This window comes from Pogonomyrmex barbatus, unplaced genomic scaffold, assembly GCF_055798465.1.
Source record: "Pogonomyrmex barbatus isolate J1 unplaced genomic scaffold, ASM5579846v1 scaffold4, whole genome shotgun sequence".
NCBI lineage: Eukaryota > Metazoa > Arthropoda > Insecta > Hymenoptera > Formicidae > Pogonomyrmex > Pogonomyrmex barbatus.
The window spans coordinates 2,206,609-2,229,901 of record NW_028297138.1 but is presented as its reverse complement, the minus strand read 5'-3'; the positions used below and the strand labels follow the sequence as shown (position 1 = coordinate 2,229,901).

At 40.1% G+C, this 23,293-nt stretch overlaps 1 protein-coding gene, 1 non-coding gene and 1 pseudogene across 5 annotated transcripts in view; 2 read left to right on the top strand and 1 right to left on the bottom strand.

Annotated features, from left to right (window-relative positions):
* LOC105423790 (transmembrane protein 114) overlaps positions 1-23,293 on the top strand; it is a 517,194-nt gene that overhangs the window by 333,432 nt on the left and 160,469 nt on the right. The gene's annotated exons all lie outside the window — the stretch shown is intronic.
* LOC148935624 (uncharacterized) lies at positions 2,576-3,428 on the bottom strand (annotated as a pseudogene).
* On the top strand, positions 9,670-9,741 carry TRNAI-GAU (transfer RNA isoleucine (anticodon GAU)). The gene has a single exon. It is a non-coding gene; the product is annotated as a tRNA-Ile (tRNA).

Genomic DNA, 23,293 nt, shown 5'->3' with positions numbered 1-23,293 from the left:
GACACGATCCCTATAATGTCGCCGCCATCAGACCCATCTACGGACCTGCATCACCGCCACCTGTCATCATCGATGTAAGATAAGGAAGAACTATAGAGGTACCTTACTTCGCGGTATATGTATCACGGGTGTACAAAGCCCGGTTCGGGAGCAAACGCTTCACCCTACGATTTGACCATGTGACCATGTGATGACAAATGTAAATATGTGCGTGAATTTGTTTGAAATATATATTATAATTACAACGTTGTTTGGTTATTTGTCGTTTCCTCCATAAAGTGGAAGGGAAATGTAACGATACGCCTCCCACTCACCGTTCTAAGTGTAAATGCGACTGGTATCCGCGCCCGCTATCGAACACACCGACCGTTGCGCGCACAACAACATGCACTTGGCACGTGCGTGTCAAATACCGCCGACGACCCGCGCTATTTTGCAAGCTGTAAAATAACAAGACTCAGCGAGTATATAAATTTAGCCGATTCCCGATAAAAGAATCAGACCGATCCGATCCTCCGATCCTCTGTACCCATCTCCGACCGATACCGAAAACCGAGACTAGGTATTCCTGATCTCCGCCGAGCATACTCGACATCAGATATCATCCATCTGCAAAAATGAGAAAATCGGGATAGAGCATTCTCAATTCCCGTCAAGCATACTTGGTTCTCACTTCTTCGAGACAGAGCTCAGTCTTTCTCAGAAGTCTTCAGATTCTCAGTCTTAATGCTTCCTTGCTAACGATACGAGCAAACCGAGACGAAGCATTCTCGGTCTCACCATTCTTACTATTACATGAGCACACGGGCCGGAGTATTCTCGAAATCCGACAAGTATACTTGTCTCTCATGTAAAATCTACGAGAAGGAGCGAGCATTCTCACTCCTGGCATTCGAATGCGCATCGATCACGTGGCAACACCGAACGCGGCACGCACTGCGAGTGCTACTGACGAACCGCCGTTCGACCAATCTCGCGCCTACACGACCAGTAGGTCTCGTCACGAATCAATCACTCGCCCCGACGCATGCACTGCGCACCCCGAGTACATTCCGAATACTCACGCGCAAAAATTGCACGTCGAACAGGACGTAACACTAGCGCTGAGCGAATCTACACCGTTGTGTAGACCGACCCACATCGTCAAATCAAATAAATATATTCTTAACCAATATCTGAGTCAAATAATCTTATTAATTTCCGAACCCGGCAACCGGAAAATATAAAATATAATAAAATAAAAATTATGTATATTTATATATATATATATATATATATATATATATATATATTAAAATTAGTTTTATTAAATTTATTTAAAAATAGTTATTAAAGTTCAAAAGCTATGTAAAATAGTGTAATCGTAGATCTCGTTTTGTTCCTAAGCACCAGGAGGTGGGGTGGGGAGTAGACCTCGCAAACCTACATGGAACAATACAATTGTAGACATTGACCATATAAAAAATTCTTTTTTACTGTTCCACATAGGTTTGCGAAGTTCATATCCCCCCCCCTTTCCCCGGTGTTTAGGGACGAAACGAGGTTCATGATTATACTTATTCCACATAGATTTGCGAGATCCACCCTCCCTCCCAGTGCTTAGGGGCGAAATCAGGTCCACGATTATACTTGTTTCATATAGATTGTAAGATCCACCTTACATCCTCTCTTATTTGTGATATTTTTTTCGTTTTTCGTTATTTCATATTTCCTACACATTTCAATTATGACATAGCGACGTTTATTTTTCCAGATTCTTTCGTTTAATGAAAATAAGTCATGTAAATGCATTTGTATAATAAACACATTGAAATGAAAATAAAATTTATTAAAATAATATAATAAAATAAAATTTATAAAATATAATAAAATAAGATATTACATATATAAATAAACGTGTGTGTGTGTGTGTGTGTGTGTGTGTGTGTGTGTGTGTGTGTGTGTGTGTGTGTGTGTGTGTGTGTGTGTGTGTGTGTGTGTGTGTGTGTGTGTGTGTGTGTGTGTGTGTGTGTGTGTGTGTGTGTGTGTGTGTGTGTGTGTGTGTGTGTGTGTGTGTGTGTGTGTGTGTGTGTGTGTGTGTGTGTGTAGATCTTTGAATTTAGTATGATATTTTGATATCTATAATTAAATGTAATAAATGTGGTAATGATATTAATATTGATAAAAAACATTAATGTACCGATGTAGAAAACTATACTACTGTATAAAAAGTGTATACAAATACATGTCATTAAGCAATGCTGGTATTTGATTGGTTGGAGTCCTCAGAGGTGGATATCGGAGAATATAATTCTGTGATAACCGAAAAAAAGGCTTCAATTCATTTCTTGCGGATCTAAAAGCGTTTGAAGAGAAATTTGGACAAATATCTAAGGACATACTCCTCTCTCGTTCCGTATCTTGGAATATTTCCTCGAACCTCTCTCCAAACATGCTCTATATTTTGCGTATGCGCGCCTGTAAATTTAAAAAATATAGAACATGATAATGGAACAATAATATAATTATATAACAATGGAAAATAAAAGTAGTGGCAGATATATAACGACTGCACAATCTGGTATATTTTAATATATTATATATTAACAATTTTAAATTTCTCACCAGTATCAGGATTGATAAAATTATAAGAGTGGTTTATAATCAGGTGTTGGAAGCCTTCATTGTTTAAACAATTATAAGACTTCCAACAGTCTATGATACAGTTGTTCCTGGCAAAATCCACTCTTTAATGCACGCCAGGATGTCTCTTCAGTTCGACCCTGTACTGGAATGATGAAGACCTTCTTTGTGTTTCGCTCATATCCTCCGAAAATCCACCTCTCACAAGCCGATCACGATTATATTTTCTTTTTCCCACTTTTGCTTCGTCGATTTCTACCGTGCATCCTGGGCCATCAAGTTTTTGACTGTTCTTTTCGGATCAGAACACACAAACCTGTAAAAAGAAATAATATTATTAATATTTTATATTTCTTATATTATTATATATTTTTTAAGTATATATACAGTGATATACATATAAAGACATTTTACAATATAATTACCTCTCGGCAAAAGTTAAACGAATCTACAATCGTAGTCGGCGATGAAACCCAGTTTCATCCATTGTGTCATTTTGATGTGGATGCCGCAACATTAAAAAGCATGCAATAATTCTGTATATTGTAGCCACATCAAGATGATTTTTACTAAACCAAGTACCTACTTTGGCACTTTTAGTAAAATCGTATTGCTGAGAGACGTTTTTGTGTACATTTTTTACATAGTTTTGTACATCAGTACATTAATATTTCCTTATTAATATTAATATCAATACCACATTTATTGCACTTGATTGTAGACGTTAAAACACCGCATTGAATAAAAAAATCTATTAACTTTTCGTTGCAATACGTGAGATGCTCGAATTCTATGAGTCCCGACATAATATAACGTGCGATTTCACGTGTAACAATGATAACATTGCCATTTGTTTTATATTGTTAAGTTTAAATTTCGTAGATTGTACTGTATCGAGAACTAATACGCATGCGTAGTCATACAGCATGCGCATGTGGCTACATGCATGTGTGGTCGCGGAGTATGCCAATGTCGCTACATTTCGTCGGTATGACAAATTTCTTAACCTAAATAATCGTCAAATTTAACGATCAATATCTCGCTTCGCAGAGCGACGCTTATTTCTGCCGGATTCTTTCGTTTCATGTAAAAACGCGTCGAATGAGCCTAATTTTTTCCATATTTGAGGTGAGGAGTCTAAACTGTATAATTATCTATATTTTCTACGTTCCCTACAAGCAGAGTAGATATTACTACGCAAAGTCCGATTTGGAAATTTTTACTTTAAGAAAGAATCGTTGTCGTCGACGCCTTTGTACAGTTGCAATTTCTGTCATGAGAAGCGCTAGAAAGAGAATCTAGACTAGTGAGAAAGTGAGAGAACGAAAAAGTGAGTGAGATAGATGTATTTGTTCTTTCTCCACGCGTCCAATTGGCGGTCGTTGAGTTTCGCGGCGAGTTTGACAGTTGGTGATGGTGATAGTTTGTTTTGAAATGTAAATGATGAATGATATGTTATGTAATATGAACAATATTATTATTATTATGTGTGACAAGAAATATGAAGGTTAAAAAAAGACTAGTATTTACACGAGACATTTAGGTTATGTTTACATTGTTTATTATAAGTCACGAATATTATATATCTGGATTGTATTATCTGGACTATTTTAATGTTTTTATTTTCTTACAGATTCATTTAAAAGTTACATAAAAGTTATTAATTTAATAAATGATATCTTAAAAGGACCTGATATATATGGGTGAATGAAATTCTTCTAAATTAACGATGAAATTAAAATATGGCTTTAGATAAATATAAAAATATATATAAATGTTACCATTTTATTATATGAATATTTCAAGTTGTTATCTAGACATATTCATATACATATCTATATAATATAAAATAACTAGCTTTATCTAAGTGTGGTTGAGAAAAAATTAAAAAACTAAAAACTAAAATTATTTAATTATTAATTGAACGACAAAGAATAAAGTTCAGAAGAACCATTTTACATAAATGTTTCAATTTGGCTTTCGATTCTTTCTAACTGATTTTATAAGTTATGTAATTATCTTATTTCTTTTTATGAAAAAAAGATATTTATCCATTGCGGAATTGAGACGCCATTCGCTGGAACGACCCTCGACTGAGGATCCGATGGGTGATAGAATGACGAGAATTCTTAAGATAAATCACACTAATTTAATAAGTCAGTTTTTTACAGTGAAATGTACAGAGTATAAAGTCTGACGATGACGTACACGTTGATAAGATAGAACAAATGTTCGCTACGCAGATTGCACGCATTGGGTTAAATAGTTCGTACGAATTGCAGTAACGAGATTAGAGAATATCCGCAGCGTGATGAGAGAATGATCGCAAGCTCTTGCACCTTGAACGAATTTAACGAATGATGACGTGCTGCTTTGTCAAACTGAGATACGCGCACTTGTCACTGAGAATTCGCTTTTTGAGAATACTCGCAGTAAATATACTGTCGAGTTTGAGGCACTAGAATCTCGATGTGACGAAAGAGAATGTGAACTAGGGATTCGCCAGGATGTAAAATGCTTCGCCGAAAAGTCTCTCACAATGACTATTTACGTAACGTTATTACAAGACAAGTGAGATTACAAGTCTAACTTACGACACGAGCTGAACTTATTACGTATTACGTAATTTACGTAATTATTATGTATTATGAGTACGACAAGAGCGATAGAGAATGATAAGAGCACTGACTTAACGACACGATATACTTTCCAGAAGCAAGGATTATGATCGATTCGCAGAGAATTTCGGTAACAAAAGCTTTTCGACAAGCTTGCAAGATCATCCGATCGATTTCGTCCTATTAGTGATCGACACGACAAATCATGTAATTTTCGGCCAATCGATAGCACATATCGATAGCACGTTCCGTCGATTGCGAAACAACGCCGCCCTTGAATTGTAGCTGATAAGCATAATTATTAGGTGTACATAAAAGCTTCTAAGCTTTTTTTTGTAAAATTCAATCTTTATTCAAAAATAAAAAAAAATATTAAATTCAGCGAAATATTCCCCATTTGCTTCAACGACCTTTTGCTATCTTTCGGGTAGCTTGCGAATTCCTTGACGATAGAAGCTCACCGGCTTCGAAGCGATAAAGTCATCAATGCATTTTCATATCTCTTCAAATCTCACGAAATGTGCCAAATGATGCTGCAGCGACCGGAATAGGTATCGGAAGGCGCCATGTCTGGGCTATACGCCGCGTGCGGGAGAAGTTCCCAGCCTAACGCAAAGATATGGTCTTGAGTCGCTTTCGCAACATGTGGTCGAGCATTGTCATGAAGCAAGATCACTTTACGACGTCCTTGGCTAGTAAATAGCTTCTTTTCTTCTAATGCATCGCTCAAATTGGTCAATTGTTATTGGCAGTCTGCCGTGATTGTTTCACCGTGGTTGTAACAACTCGTAATACAACACACCTTTCCAATCCCACCAGATACAGAGCAAAATTCGCCTTCTTGGAAGCGAATATTGGGCTTTGGCATCGATGTCGAAGGTTGACCAGGGTCAACCCATGATTTTCTACGTTTAGGGTTATCATAAAGAGTCCACTTTTCATCGCCTGTAATGATTTTGCGCAGAAAATCTTTTTTCCGGAACTTTGAAAACAAAGTGAGTGCAGTGTTACGCCGACGATTTTTGTTGTCTTCGGACAATTCATACGAAACCCATCTGCCTTCCTTCTGAACCTTTCCCATCGTATGTAAACGTACAGAAATGGTTTGCTGCGTAACACCAAGCTGTTCTGCAAGCTCCTTTTCAGTTTGCGCAGAGTTTATATCCAGCAGTGCTTGCAATTCGTCTGTTTCAATCTTTTGAGGGCGTCCAATACGCGCTTCATCTTCAAGACTGAAATTTCCTTGGCGAAATTTTTGATACCATCTTTTACAAGTAGTATGACTTACAGCGTTCTCTCCATATGCAGCACAAATCATTGCAGTGGCTTCAGCAGCATTTTTCTTCAGATGAAACGCGGAAGTGGATAGAAAATCGAATATGCTCTTTTGTTATTGCTATCGTGAATACTATTGATTTTTGAGGTTATGTGCATCAAACGCCAAACCGTATGGCATTTTAGAAGGCCAAATGCCAACGCTTTAAAACCGCAAAAGAGCGAGAAGATATATAAAATTTAAATTGTTATTTCGGTTGTATGAAATCTAAAGATCAGAACTTTTTTGTACATCTAATACTTCCACGTGATAGGTATCGACGGGACCTGACATCATCGATCGGATGATTTAGAGTAATCGATCGCCGCGGATCATCACGTGTGCTTCGCGTATTCCGCGTTTCGTTTTCAGGCGCGATTTACTTATAACAATTTCGAATACATTGTAATGTTTTTTCCTCTTGCAGGTTTAAATAAAAGTTACATAAAAATTATCAATGTTCAAAAGAGATGTTAAATAATACTTTAAAAGGATTTAATATGTATGTACAAGAAAATAATGTTTAAAAGAGATATAAACGAGATATAAACTCTAAAAAGACTTGATATATATTGGTGAATGGAATCTTCTAAATTAAGGGCAAAATTAAAATATAGCTTTAGATGAGTATAAAAATATTAATGCTACTATTTTATTATATGAATATTTCAATTTGATATTATCTAGATTCATATTCTTATAATATATCACATTCATATAATATATATATATATTGTATAATATATATATATATATATATATATATATATATATATATATCTAATATAAAATAACTAGCTTTATCTAACTGTGATCGGGAAAAAATGCTAAAATTAATTATTAATTTATAAATGTTACCATTTTTTTATATGAACATTTCAATTTGATGTTTCTGGATTATATTTATATACATATTTATATAATATAAAATAACTAGCTTTATCTAACTGTAATTGAGAAAAAATGTTAAAATTATTTAAGTATTAATTGAATGACAATGTTCAGAAAAATAGCAAGTTAAAATTTTAATATTAACATTACTATTTTACATAAACGTTTAGTAAATTTCATTAATTCACACATATTAAATTCTTTTAAAGTACCGTTTTTATGTCTCTTTTATTATGAAAATCACCTACACATATTAGTCCTTTTAAGCCGGTATCAGACTAGAGATTGAGCTTGAGATTAGATTAGAATTTAACTAATTAGAAAAAAGAAAACTAATCTCATGTTTAGTGAACTTTGTTCGGATTGGTTAAATTCCAATCTAATCTCAATCTTAATCTGATACCGGCTTTAGAATATTGTTTCTCTGTTAAACATTAGTAAATAAACAAGGGGGGTCCTAAGCCCCCCGGGGCAAGAGGGGGATGGAGGGGAGAGGAGATCATAGGATCCCCGGGAGGTTCGCATCCAGGGGGGGGGGAGAAGGTGGATCCTTCTGGTGGTCGCCGGAGTAAGTTTTTCTCCTCGGTCGGTAAGGATAGTTTTCTTTCCTCCTGGCAGTCGCGGGGTTTCCCTTGGCGGTCGCGGGGTGGTTTCCCCCTGGCGATCGCGGCGTTTTCCGGGGACCTAGCGCGTCCCGTTTTGTTCGCGGCGACGAGAAGACGCGCGTCCTGTGTCCAGACGTCTTCCGCGGGGTCTAGCACGTCCTGTTTTGTAGGATGCCCGCGGTTTGGCGCGTTTTCAATACTGCCTTAGAATATTTAACTAAAGGTATCGACGATGTATCGTTAGTTAGCGAGATGGAGAGTCAGTCTAATGTTCCGGAAGGTCAATTGAAGAATCCGGAGATAATATCGCTTTTAGACGAACCGCTCTAGTTCTCGAGAGGGATGGAACGCGAGGTGATAGAACAGGAAAAACGCGCGATGACGATGGAATGAGAGAGACGATCGACGATCGAGCGGGAAGAGGAGGACGGAGTATTGGTGGAAGCCAAGAGCGACGCAATCGACTCGCTCGAGTTGATACGCGCGATGTGGACGTCTATGCATTCGACGACGTGTAATTTGCGGTTGATGATAGCGTTTCTGTTTAAACTGTCTGGCGCTTCGTCGAGGAACGGAACCGATCGCGCGTATACGCGAGGCTGAGCGTATGAGGAATGCTATACGTATCATCACCGACGTGTGGAGTCGGAAAGGCCCGTTGAACTCGTACTGTTCTGGTTCGCAACATGGTTCGCTTCGTCCGCGGAGAGTTCCGCGACGCCGAACGAGCGCGCGTCGCTCATGGAGATCGAGATAGTGAGGGAAGCTTCCTCGAGTTGGATACGAGAGTACGGGGAGTATCTGGCGCGTCTGAATACAACGAAGAGGAATCTCGACGACGAGTACGAGAAGTATCTTGCGCATCTGGATACGAGGAAGAGGAAATGACGAGAGTTGTGGCAGCGATTTAGATGCGTTGTTCGCGTCCCTATCTAGAGACAAGGAGGAGACTGACCGATTCGTTCAGTACGTGAACGAAGTTGGAGGGTGGGCGACAGTTCAAGGCGAGATCTCCAGGCGAGAAGGGGATCGATTGCGAGTTGATTCGAATGTACGTGTACAACGTCAAAGATATAATCAAGAAGAAGAGACGCAACTGGAAACACGCGAAATTAAGAGTTCAATTTTTGAACTCCGCGTCGGATCGGAAGAAGGAGCTGGTGCGACAATTGATAGATCGGACCGCCGACGATCTGGGGAGAATGCCCGGAGTGCACGGGGAAGCGAGAAGCGTCGAGTGCGACAGCGAGTAGGGATGTACCGCTATGATGCTCGTGCGAATTATCGCGAGAGGGATCGATTGTGATAGAGTGCGAATTTGCGCGAATATATGTCTATGTATAAGAGTATATAAATATATGTATACTAATATGAATATATGTATAAGAATATGGATACGTTGGAGGATGTCGCCGCTGCAGTCCGACCTGCATCCATCGAGAGAATAGGACCATCATCTCTCTGGAGTACCGGTCGTGGGGATTCGAAAGAATACATGTATATATGTATATTGTAATATATATATATATATATATATATATATATATATATATATGTGTATCATTGTATTGTTGACGTGTTATTCTAAACACGTTATTTGCGATAAATATCATCACATGCCTCGGTAGTCGAAAGGATAAGATGCCTGCCCGATAAGCAGGAGATCCAGGTTCGATTCCTGGCTGAGATGGTATTTTTTCGCAAAATAATTACGAGTTTTCACGACTGGTTCGTGGTCGGGCCCCGCCGTGACGCACACCCTCCCTTCTTATTTGTTCTCCAAGAATATGTATACGAATATCAATATATGTATAAGAGTGTGTATACGATGATGAATTCATATAAGTATATGTTGAGTAATAAAAACAATGAATATATGTACGAGATATGTTGAAATAAAAAACAATGTGAATCGCCATTAATATTGCATCGTTATTGCAGCGATTAACTAACCGCAAGAGGTGGAGCTCCTTTCTCCTTCCTCGTTCGTTAACATATCGTAGAAACGAGAGGCGAATCGGCGATGTGCCGGAAGTTTTCAATTTGCGATACCGAGGGAAACGTATGAGAGACGAGAGATGAGGGTCGCGCGAGAAAGAAATCATTGTAGGAGTGTTAATGATGACGAGAGAATATTTTATTATTTTATTATTATATTATTTTATTATTTTATTACTTTATTATTTTATTATTTTATTAGGAATGTAAAAAGAGGAAAGAGGTTTTTGTAGGATGTTGCGGTTAGCGCGCGTCCTGTGTCTAGGCGTCTTCCGCGGGATCTAGCGCGTCCTGTTTTTCGCGGCGACGGGAAGGCGTGTGTTCTGATTATGTAGGATGCCACGCGTTCTATTATTTTAGGATGTCGAGGTTGTCGCGGTTTGACGCGTCTTCGACGCTGCCTCGAAGTATATATCTAGTCGCGAGAGACATTTTTTTCATTGTTAAGAACGTGGTATATGGAAGAAGTCGCGCTTAACGGTGGTTTCATTTTCGAGCGAGAGCGACGATCCGCTTTTATGCGCATTCGATCATAACGTGACGCATCGCGATCTCGACGACGATATCAGTGACGATCGTTGAGAGTCGGTTACCGAGAGTGACGATAGTTTAGAGTGTCACAAGACTATCGCGCCTAGCAACGACGGGTGGATCGCGGTGAGAGAGGACGTTTGCTGGAACGTGGCCACGTATCACTTGCGACGAGAGATCGGTACGGAGAGCCCGCGAGAGAAACTGTGGATCGAAACGTTGCTCGCTCTGAGCGACAGAGCGATGATCTACGAGAGAGAGAGAACTTCGAGACGTCAAATTCGTCGTTCCTACGGACGGTCGGAGTAACACCGTGTGGGGGTTGCGATGGAAAAGAGTCGCGATCTTCTCGAGCACGCGACGGGCATTGAAGGGGTGTGCGCCTATCGCGTTTGGGAACGGGAGTGCGTTGAGTGTCTCGAGATTTTGAGAAATAGGTGTGAGAATAGAGTCGATCCTACGGTTACTGAAACGATAAATTTTCTGGTTTCTCGAGTAGCGCAGTTGGAGGATGCGAGACTCGCTTTGAGTCGACGTTTCGGTTACTCGGGCGCAGGATACGACGGTTCGAAAGGATTCGAGTGGATGGATATCGAAACGGTCTTTGCGACTCGCGTACAAACGGGTGCAGTGGTAAACATTGAGTATGTTGAACCTCGACGGTTTCTCGAGGACGTGAAAGACACGGTGCTCGAGCGAGTGCGCGTCAATCTCGATACGCACGAGTATGTCAACACCGTGTTTCACGGGGAATTCGTCGCGAATAATAAGAGCGCTGTTAAGAGCATTCGCACGAGGAATCGTCAGCTATTCGGTATATCCGATCTACGAGAATGGTACGACGGAGACGTTAAGGATGTTATTTTGACATCGCTGGAGGAATTTCAGGAACGCGACAGCGGTTGGGCGTTACTTCGGATATTAAATTTGATGATCAATGTGAACAAGTGTAATCCTATGCACACTGGATGTTGGATGTCACTTCCTCTGAAGATAAGAGAGCCGTGATCAACGTACGTTCAAACGATAACGCGTGCTTTTCGTGGACAGTGATGGCCGCTCTGTATCCCGTCGATACACTCGGATAGACCTTCGTCATATCCTCACTATTCATTGATGTTGAATTTCGACGGTATCGACTTTCCTATGACGCTACGAAACATCGATAGATTCGAACGTCCTAACGAGTTGTCCATCAATGTATTTGTCATTCGAGAGAAAAGGGAGAGGAACGATATCATGGTCGTTCCCTTATTGGGGAATAAGAAGTCTACGCACGTGAATTTGCTCTATCTGTCAAACGAGCGGCGCAATGATAACGTCGGTCATTGTACTTTGTATAGATAAAGCATCTGTCTTAACTGTTAACATCACAAATAAACAGGCATAAGGAGAAAAAGTACATATGCGATTGGGAAGCGTAAGAGAGAGACTATGCTCATCGCGAGGTAAATTTGTATTAATTATAAATCGTTTTTTTCAGATGTCTGCATTACTTTTACTCGAACGAAAAATTGGTCGCGCATAGCGTCGAGTGCGGAAAAGCGAACGACTGCGCCGTTATTCTTCCGAGCAGTGACGACAAGTAGCTCACCTTCCGCAATCACGACAGAAAGGAGAGACTACGATTCGTCATGTATGCCGATCTGGAGTGCGTTTTAGAAAAGGGAGATCGACGGTTCACGGAGAATCTCCGGACAATAGATTCGCCTATCAACATCACAAGACGTTTAGCGTGGGATATTATTTGCATAGCACGTACAATGAAATCGTATCCGCGTATAGATCTCGTCGAGGCGATGATTGCGTCTCATGGTTCGTCGAAGAGCTGCGCGCTCTCGCGTGTCGCGTGAGGATGGTTCTTTGGCGAGCATACCGATGTCGGAGCTAACCGGACGAGCGGAGCGCTTTTCAAAGGGCGACAAATTGTCACGTGTGCGGAAGGATCTTTGGGCCGTACGACGTTCGCGTGCGCGATCATTGTCATCTTACCGGACGTTACAGAGGACCCGCGCATGCGAGCTGCAATTTGAACTATCAGAACACGTTCGTTATTCCCGATTTCTTTCACAATCTATCCACAATCTATTACGACGCGCATTTTATTATCAAGGATGTAGCGAACGCTTTCGAAGGTAGAGTCGACCTGTTACCGCTGATTAAAGAGAATTACAACGCGTTTTCGAAAATCGTCAACGATTCGGTGTACGGAAAATGGAAAAATTGCATTAAGTTATGTTTCGTAGATTCGTTTAAGTTTCTCAATTCCAGTTTAGAAAAAGTAGCTTCGTATCTAAATCGAGAAATATTGAGAATCGCGCGATTCGAATTCTCCGGTCTCGTCGCGGAGGATTTCGAGTTGCTCACGCGCAAGGACGTATTTCCGTACGAGTACGACAGCGTTGATAAACTATTAGAGACCGAGTTACCGTCGATCGAAGCCTTTCACAATTCTCTAACTGGCAAAACTGTGAGCGCTAGCGGTTACGAGCACGCGCGAAGGGTATGGGAGCGTTTTCGCGTGAGGACTGTTGGCGAGTACAACGATCTACTTAAAAACGGATGTGTTTCTTTTGGCGGATGTTTTTGAAAATTTTCGGGATACCTGTATGGAGAATTACGGTTTGGATTCAGCGCATTATTTTACATTACCGGGATACGCGTGGGACGCTATGTTGAAATACATGAACGTTCGATATTGAAATACACGAACGTTTGATTCGATGCTTACCGATATCGATATGGTGATGTTCGTAGAGCGCGGTATACGCGGCGGTCTGAGTCAATGCTAGAACAGATACGCGCGAGATAATAACCAATACGAATCGTCGTACGACTCGTCTCGACCGTCGTCGTATTTCATGTACTATGATGTAAACAATCTCTACAGCTGGGCCATGTGCGAACCCTTACCGTACGCGGAATTTCGGTGGGTCGAGGATGTCGAGAGTCTCGACGTTATGTTCATGCTATCTGACTCTGATATCGGTTATATTTTAGAGGTCGATCTTGAGTATCCGCGATATCTTCTCGATGGAATCTTCCTTTCTGTCCGATTTCGCCACGTGGATCTTCCGTTCTGTCCGATGCGCGAGAGACCGCCGGAAAATCGAAGCGAAAAGCTACTCGCCACGCTCTACGACAAGTCGCGTTATGTGACGCACTATCGCAATCTTCAACAGTGCGTGCGACACGGTTTACACATGACGAAGGTCTATCGCGCGTTGCGGTTCGCGCAGTCTCCTTGGCTGCGCGCGTACATCGAGCTCAATACGCAACGGAGAACTCGCGCAAGCAACAAGTTCGAGAGGAATCTGTATAAGCTGATGAACAATACGGCTTTCGGCAAGACAATGGAGAACGTGCGCGATCACGTAGACGTGAGACTCGTGACGCGTTGCGACGAAAGATACGACGCAGAGACGCTGATCGCGAAATCGAACTTCCACGCAGGAGCGTCTTCGATGAGAATCTCATGGCCGTCGAGTTGCGCAAACTCGAAGTTAAGTTTAACAAACTGATCTACATCGGTATGTGCATTCTAGAGATATCCAAGATGCGTTTGTATGATTTTCATTACGATTATATGATGTCACTTTATCGCTCTAAATACAAAATCATGTACACGGACACCGATAGCTTGATATATTTTCTGGAATGCCGAAACGTTTATGAGAATATGAAGTGGGATATCGCGAGATTCGACACCAGATTACCCCGACGATTACCCCGACGACAATGCGTACGATATACCGCGCGCGAACAAGACGATTTCTCGGTTTGATGAAGGACGAGAACAATGGAGCGGTCATGACGGAGTCATAAGACTGAGGGCGAAGATGTACGCTCTGAGAGTTCTGGGAAAGAGCGATACGAAGAGAATAAAGGGCATCAAGAGGAGTATCGTCGCGAAAATGATAACGTTTGAGGATTTCGCGCGTTGCTTGAATCGTCGCAGCAATCGAGACGCCAGGCGTGCGTATGCTCGATGCTGCACGAGGCTTACATCGTGTCTGAATTAAAGCTAGCTTTGAGTCCTTACGACAACAAGCGATACTTAATACCCGACTCCACCAATACATTATCGTGGGGTCATTATAATATCGTTATTAGATACTAATGTAGTATAAATATTTTTACCAATGTAGAATAAGTAATCGTTTTATTTTGTACTCTTTATTCATTACAATACAGCCGTTTTATGAATCCAAGAGTTGTGTGTATTGTTCATTCCTAACCATTTGACAAAAACTCTATCGTCCTTTCTACGTAGCACCTTCTCTACGAGATAAATATCGGGATTGGAAACTCGCAGTAACTCGTATTCGTAGAATCCTCCGGCCACTGGCTCTCCGCGATAGTCTTTTCAGCAGATACGTCACGGGATTCGTGCATTGCACTTTGGCGATTCAAAAAATTTCGGTCGTTCAGTTAGGCGTATATCCCTTCTTGAAAATCGTTTTAAACTTGCTGACGCGTACCGGATCGTTCACCTTGAACCTCGCGGGAGCTGCGATTTTCAAGTGACCGTGGAGAGGAGTCTCTTGGTAACGGCGGGAGTTACGTCCGCCGGTCACATTCCGATCGTTCGATTGTTATACTCCGAGATTAAACGCGGTAAAGCGTCGAGCCATCTGTACGATCCGTTGAATGTGAAAAGCCTCCATATGTCGTTCTTGAGCATGCGATTAAATCACTCCACCACCGCCGCCTTCATCACCGAGTACGTCGAATAGTGACGTATCGTACCTGTCCGTAACCGCTTTTATGGAGGTGTTGTAGAACTCCTTGTCCGAACTGCCCTTGTCCGTTTGTAGATTTCGCGGATGTCGAGCATCGTCGCGAAATATCTTGGACAACACCGCGGCTACCTAGCTTCCATTCTTGCTCTTCAGCGGCACCGCCCACACGTACTTGCTCAACACGTCGATAACTGTCATCACATAATTGTAACCTTTGTTTTCGTCGCGTGTCTCGTTCGGACGTATCTCGACGACATCGGCCTGCCATAGGTTGTCGTAACCGCGCACCACGACGCGACGACGCGGGAAGTTTCTTCGCGTGGGCGCGTGAAGCTCCTCGACGAGTCTCCTCTTTTCGATGCTCATCGTTGATTTACGAGGAGGCGCGATTCGCGCTAGTTTTATTCGTGCTCGTCGCTTCGTGCGTTCGCTCTTGTTCCTCGTTCCAAATGTTAATCGCGTGTTTCGTGATATTCGGGATATCCGTTTTTAGTGCGACTAATAATTCGTCTATCGTTTCCCTAGTCATCATTTTATCCACGTTCAACGAGACCAGCGTCTTGTCCAGCGTCTCTCTCATTACCGCTTTGTTCGTCAGTTCTCTCGCGATCCTCCTCAGAGCTATCATGCTACGCGCGAGATTCTCCATGTCCGTCGAGATTCTCTCGCGGCTCGTCGACGACGCGTCAAGCTTTGCAGGAATTTCTCTAGATTTCGCAGGGATTCCTCTAGATTTCGTAGTGATTCCTCTAGGTTTCGCTTTCGTTTCTCCTGAGCGTTGCCGAATGTCTTGACGATCCTTCGGATTTCGCTCGAGTCTTTACATTACGAACTGCGTTACATTGTCATCATAGTATTGAATAAATTAGTTTTTTTATTCCTACAATTTTGGAGGCTCGTTCGGAATTATTCAAATTTTGAGACTGCTACGTTCGGTAAGTAGTCGCAGATAAAAAGATGAATGCGCCTAAGTTCACAGTTATGCAACTTAAGGAGAAGCTCAGGAGCCTTAGTTTAGCGGCGATCGGAAATAAGGCTGAACTATTGGAACGATTTGAACGAGCATGATCCGTCGGACGCGTGGGCACTTGATATTTCTGAGACATCGGATCTTGTGGAAGCGATAGAATCATATGCAGAAGACGGGCGAAGCATGGACAAGAGATTTTGTGAGCGAGAAGCCGACATGCGTCGCAGAGAATTAGAACTATTATATTAGAACGCGAAGTAGAGATTGCGCGACGCTAATTACAAGTGATACAAGATATGCAAAGATTGCCTGTATCTGATAATGGTCTGCCTATGGACAGCATGAACATGATTGGTGCGCGCGTGAGAGTAAATGTGACAACAATAGCGAATCTTCTTAGCTATTTTAGCGATGAGTCAAAAGATTATAAGAACTGGGAAAAGCAGTTGAATTTTCTTAAAACAACGTACAACCTCGAAGAATTCGTCAAGATTTTAATCGAGATGAGACTAAGAGCACTAGATTAGCTGCATTCTAAACCTGAACACATTCAGCTGCCGGTCGAGACTATACTTACAAAAATGCGGGGCGTCTTTCATTTTAGACCAAGCAGGATGATGCTGACGGAGACAGTTCGAGAAAGAACATGGAAAGAACGGAATGACTTTTCAGGAATATGTGCATGAAAAGTTAATTCTGTTTCCCGATTGCTGAGGAAGAACTCATTGACTACCTCATTGAGGGCATACCAGACGTTGCGCTGATGGACCCAGGCTTGAATCGGGAGATTCACAATGAAGATTTTACTGTTAGAAACGTTCGAGAAAGTGAGACTGCGGGAGAAGTTCTAGTGAGGAGCTATACAGAGAGTGGATTACGAGAAGAGTTCCGGTCGACAAGATGAGAAGGCGAAACAAAAGATGCGATAATCGAGAGAAAAATGCTGCTTCAGTTGTGGTCAGCGTAATCACATGGGAGCGGAATGCTCTACCAAAGCAGAAAGTCCCGAATGTTTCCAATGCGGTACCGGAGGACACATAGCGGCTAAATATCTAACGCGACAGAGCGATCAGGGTAAAACGAGTTATGCGATATCGCAAGTAAAGCAGAAAAAAATGTACTAAGAACGTCGTTGTCAATGGTCGTAACGTAACGTCGGGAAATAATCTTTCTTTATTGCGCGCAGAACAATATATAAGGATCGATTCTCTTCCGTTAGAGTACAAAGAAACTAAATTTCGGGGAGTAAGTTCTAACGAAAACTCTCAAGCGGATTCCGAGTGAACATAACCGTTGATGGCAACACCTATCCCATTTTAATTAGAATTATTCCGAATATTATATAATCTCTTATATAATATTATTCCGAATTTTATATAATCTCTTAATTGGCGCAGATTTTCTAGATACCGTAGAGATAATTATGAAGCTTGGTAAGAAAGAGTTAGAAAGTATGATTTACAATTATCCCCCGGAGAAGACATGAGAAGTAGGTGTGAAAATGTCCATAATCCTTGAAGATGATACGCCGATCTATAAGCGAGCGAGATGTTTGGCGCCGAAAGTAAACGAGCAAATAGCATGAGTGGATGCGCGGGGATATTGTGCAGCCGTCGCTATCCGAATATGGCGAGCCCAGTGATTATAGTGAAAAAGAAGGACGGTACAATGCGGCTGTATGTATACTAAGCGTTTAAATGAGAAAATAGTCAGAAATCGATATCCGATTACCTTTCATAAAAGACCAATTAGATCTTTTGCATGGCGCAAAATGTTTTTGCACGATAAACTTAAGAAATGGATTTTTCCAGGTTTCGCTGGAAGAGTAGAGCCGAAAGTATACCGCTTTCATTGTCCCCGATGGACACTACGAATTTTTACGAGTACATTTCGGTCTTTGCAACTTTTCGTTTGTTTTCCAGAAATTCATAAGTGCTGTGTTTAAAGAATACGCAACAAAATCGTCCTCACGTACATGAATCTTATAATACTTTCTGAAAGTCGTGAAGCGGGACACAAAATTTGAAAATCGTGTTATCCGTCGCTAGTGAGAGATTAAAGAGTTATAAACTGAAAAAAATATTGTTTTCTGCAAGAAAAAATAGAATTTCTCGAACACGTAATAGAGAACGGGCGCGTGTATCCGTCGGCAAATAAAACAAATGCAGTTCGGAAATTTCTTGAATCGATTAACATAACAAATTCAAAACTTCCTGGGTCTGAACGGATATTTTTGAAAATTTGTATCGTAGTACGCAAGAATCGCGAGACCATTGAGTGATCTATTAAAAGTGAAAGTAAGATTTAAATTCGACGAAGTCGAAAGAGAAACATTTATGCGGATAAAAAAAAATACTAAACGTAAGCCAGTGTTGTGTATGAACAAGGAGCCGAAACGGAGTTACATACGGACGCCTCGACGAAGGGTTTCGGCGCAATACTTTTACAAAGGGACGTCGACATGCAATGCATTCAGTTTATTATGCGAGCAAAACAACCGCAACCGAATCTAAGTACCGAATGTAAGTACTATACAAGTTACGAACTCAAGGTCTTGGCAATCATAAAGGCCTTGCTAAAATTTTGTATATTTATTGAGTATAAACTTTAAGATAATCACCGATTGCCGTGTGTTTTCTCTAACAATGCGGAAAAGAGATTTATGTGTGCATGTAATCAGATGGGCTTTACTCGAGGAATTTGATTATCATCAAATTGAACACCGGCCTGATAAGAGCATACTACATGTAGACGCACTGAGTCGTAATCCCTTGCCCACGTGTTTATTTGTGGATTTACGTGACGATACGTTGACAACGCAGTTTATAAAGGCGCAATAAGGAGATGACGATGTGAAAAAAGTAATAGACTTCACCGAACAGGGAAAAATTGATGGCTATCGTGTATGACGAGGGTTGCTTTTTAAAGAAATTTTCGATGAATTATTGTTAGTAGTTTCTAAGTCTATTCAAAATCAGATAATTAGAAAAGCACATAAAAGGGGATACTTTTCAGTAGCAAAAACAGAAACGTTATTAAAAAAGAATTATTGGGTAGCGAATTTAAAACCGAAAATTGTATAACCATGTAGCATGTATATTCGCGAATAGAAAGCAGGGCAAAGCGGAAGGATTCTTAAATACGCTAAATAAAGAAGAGGCACATCGCTAGACACATTTCACATCGATCACCTCGGACCATTACCGTGTACGAAAAAGAATTATAACTATATTTTTCAAGTAGTCGATGCCTTCTCTAAATTCGTATGACTATATACAATGAAAAGTATCGGCACACCTGAGTGATTAGCAGATTGAAAAAACAATCAGTTGTTTCCGGGAACCCGCATCGAATTATCTCCGATCGAAGAGTAGCGTTCACTTCCCAAGAGTTTGCGAACATGCGAACCGTTTTCATTTATAATGAATTCGATATGTTTTTGTAAAAACTGATCATTTTAAAAAAAAAACCATTGAACAAAAGAAACGAATAATCTTCTATAATATATATTAAATCATACTATCTTCTATAATATATACAAAGCATTACTATGTCTAAAAGTTTTTAAAAAACATTATCAAGATTAATATATAGATTGTCCATTAAAAAATTTTAGTTAAATAGAAAAATTAAGTATAAATTTCAACTTAGAAAATCTATAAAACCAAAAATATTTAAAAGTATAAACAACAATAGAAACCAGATACTTTTAAAAGTAGATGAGTGAGTAGACTTACTCACTCAATTGGTAACATTTTGTAGACTGATTTCAACTATAAAACTGCGAATTTCCAGTAACGACCTGCACTCTACCAATGCTCATGTAAACAATGTACGCAAATAAAACTGTGCCTCAGTAAATCTATTTCTTAAAGCATTGCGAATAACACATCAATAACATGAAATATAAACATTGATCAATCGAGAGACATAGTCGTGGCTCATCGCCAAGTGTGAGCGCCAGCGCTTCACGAGCGCAAAACTGTCCGTGTCTCTATACACGAGCTGACAAATTACATCAACGGTTCAGATTTCAATAAGACTGAACCGATCATTTTCTGAATAGGCGCAATCGATAGCTTAAGTTCGAATTATATAATAAAAGTGTTTTTAGTATTTTTCTCCATGTCGTATGAGTGGAGATATTACGATCCAAAATCCGATACCTAGAAATTTATTTTTAAGAAACGTCGTCCGTATTGTCGTCCGTATGGACTACGGTTGCAATTTTCGCCACTATGAGGCGGCGCTAAAGACTAGAGATCAAGCCTTCGGCGCGATATGAATTATATAACTTCACGGTCATTTCGCAGTCTCTCCGCATATTTTATCTTTTCCCGTAACCTCTGCGCATCCGTTTCGCAATTTTTCCGCAATCATTCCGCAACCTTCCCGTAATTTTTCCGCATATCTCCGCAATCTTTCCGTATATCTCTGCAACTATTCCGCAACTCTTTCTTACAATTTTCGTATACCTCCGCAACCATTCCGCAACTTTTCCACAATCTTTCCGCATATTATCGCACCTCTTCCGCAACTCTTCCATAATCATTCTGTATATTTCCGTAATCACTCCGTAATCCGTAACACTTTCACAATCTTTTCGCACATTTCTGTAACCATTTCACAACTTTTATAATCTTTCCGTGTCTCTTCCCCAATCTTTCCGCATGTCTCCATAATCATTCCGCAATTTTCTCACAATTTCCGCATATCTCCGCAACCATTGCAACCATTTGCAACTCTTCCACAATTTTTCCACATATCTTTACAGCTATTCCGCAACCATTCTGCAACTCTTTTGCAACTTTTCCGTATATCTTTGCAACTATTCCGCAGCCATTCCGCAATCCATCCACAGTCTTTCCGCATATTATCGCATCTCTTCCGCAACTCTTCCGTAACCATTGCACAACTTTTCCGCACATCTCCGCAATCATTCCGTAATTTTTCCATAATCTTTCCGCATATCTTTGCAGCTCTTCCGCAATACTTCCGCAATCTTTCCGCAACCATTCCGCAACATTTTCGTATATCTCCACAACCATGCCACAACTTTCTCACAACTTCCGCATTTCTCTTCCACAATCTTTCTGCATATTTTCGCACCCCTCTCACAATTCTTCTACAATCTTTCCGCATATTTCCGCTAACACTCTGCAATCCATAACTCTTCCACAATCTTTCCGCATATCTCCGTAACCATTCTGCAATTTTCTCACAATCTCCGCAACCATTCCATAATTCTTCCACAATTTTTTCGCATATCTTCGCACCTCTTTCGCAACTCTTCGGCAACTTTTCCACATATTTCTGCAACCATTTCGCAATTTCTTAGTAATTCCTCCACAATCTTTCTGCATATCTTCGTAATCATTCTGCAAATCTCTTGTAATCTTCTTGCATCTTCGCAGCTATTCCGCACTTTCTTAGCAAATTTTCTGCAATTCTCCCGCAACCTTTTCGCATCTCCGCAACCAATTCGCAGTTTCTTGTACAATATATAAAATATATATTTTATATATATACATATATATTTATATTTTATTAAATTTTAATATTAAAACATATTTTAAATGTAGATCACAATTATCAATTTAAATTAAATATATTATTATTATAAGATCTTAATTAAAAATTATACATAGAAATAAACTTTAATGAAACTTTTAAATGTAGTTTATTTTAAAATAATTACTATCATTGATTAACTTAATAATCTTATTATTCTATTGGAAATTGACTAAACACATTTTATGACAAATTCAACGACAAAAGAAATTGATCAATTCCGGTGGAAGAATTAGTCGATTGGTTAATTGATATAATCTAAAATAGTAAAATTCATTATAGTTTATGTTTTTGCATTTTGTATAAATGATATAAGTACGTGATCGTGCCGTAAATCATGAAGAAATTCACACGAAGTCAGAATGAGCAAAAAATAAGAAAGTTATTGAAAGTTATAGTTTCCTATTTGCAATAAATTATTTAATAAATAATGACAATTTAATAAGACCAATAAAAAATTTAAATGATAATTACAAATATAATTAAAATGATAATTACAAATTAATATAACTTTTATATGACGTACAAACTTTTTACATATATATATATATATATATATATATATACATATTAGGTGTACAAAAAAGTTCTGAGCTTTTTTTTGTAAAATTCAATCTTTATTCAAAAACAAACAAAAAAATATTAATCAGCAAAATATTCCTCGTTTGCATCAACGACCTTTTGCCATCTTTCGGGTAGCTTGCAAATTCCTTGACGATAGAAGCTCACCGGCTTCGAAGCGATAAAGTCATCAATGTATTTTCGTATCTCTTCAAATCTCACGAAATGTGTATCAGCCAAATGATGCTGCAGCGACCGGAATAGGTAGTAATCGGAAGGGGCCATGTCTGGACTATACGCCGCATGCGGGAAAAGTTCCCAGCCTAACGCAAAGATATGGTCCTGAGTCGCTTTCGCAACATGTGGTCGAGCATTGTCATAAAGCAAGATCACTTTACGACGTCCTTGGCCAGTAAATGGTCTCTTTTCTTCTAATGCATCGCTCAAATTGGTCAATTGTTGTTGGTAGCGGTCTGCCGTGATTGTTTCACCCGGTTGTAACAACTCGTAATACAACACACCTTTCCAATGCCACCAGATAGAGAGCAAAACCTTCTTGGCGTGGATATTGGGCTTTGGCGTCGATGTCGAAGGTCATGATTGACCAGGGTCATGATTTTCTACGTTTAGGGTTATCATAAATAATCCACTTTTCATCACCTGTAATGATTTTGTGCAGAAAATCTTTTTTCCGGAACTTTGAAAGCAAAGTGAGTGCAGTGTCAGGCCGACGATTTTTATTGTCTTCGGACAATTCATGCAGAACCCATCTGCCTTCCTTCTGAATCTTTCCCATCGTATGTAAACGTACGGAAATGGTTTGCTGCATAACGCCAAGCTGTTCTGCAAGCTCCTTTTCAGTTTGCGCA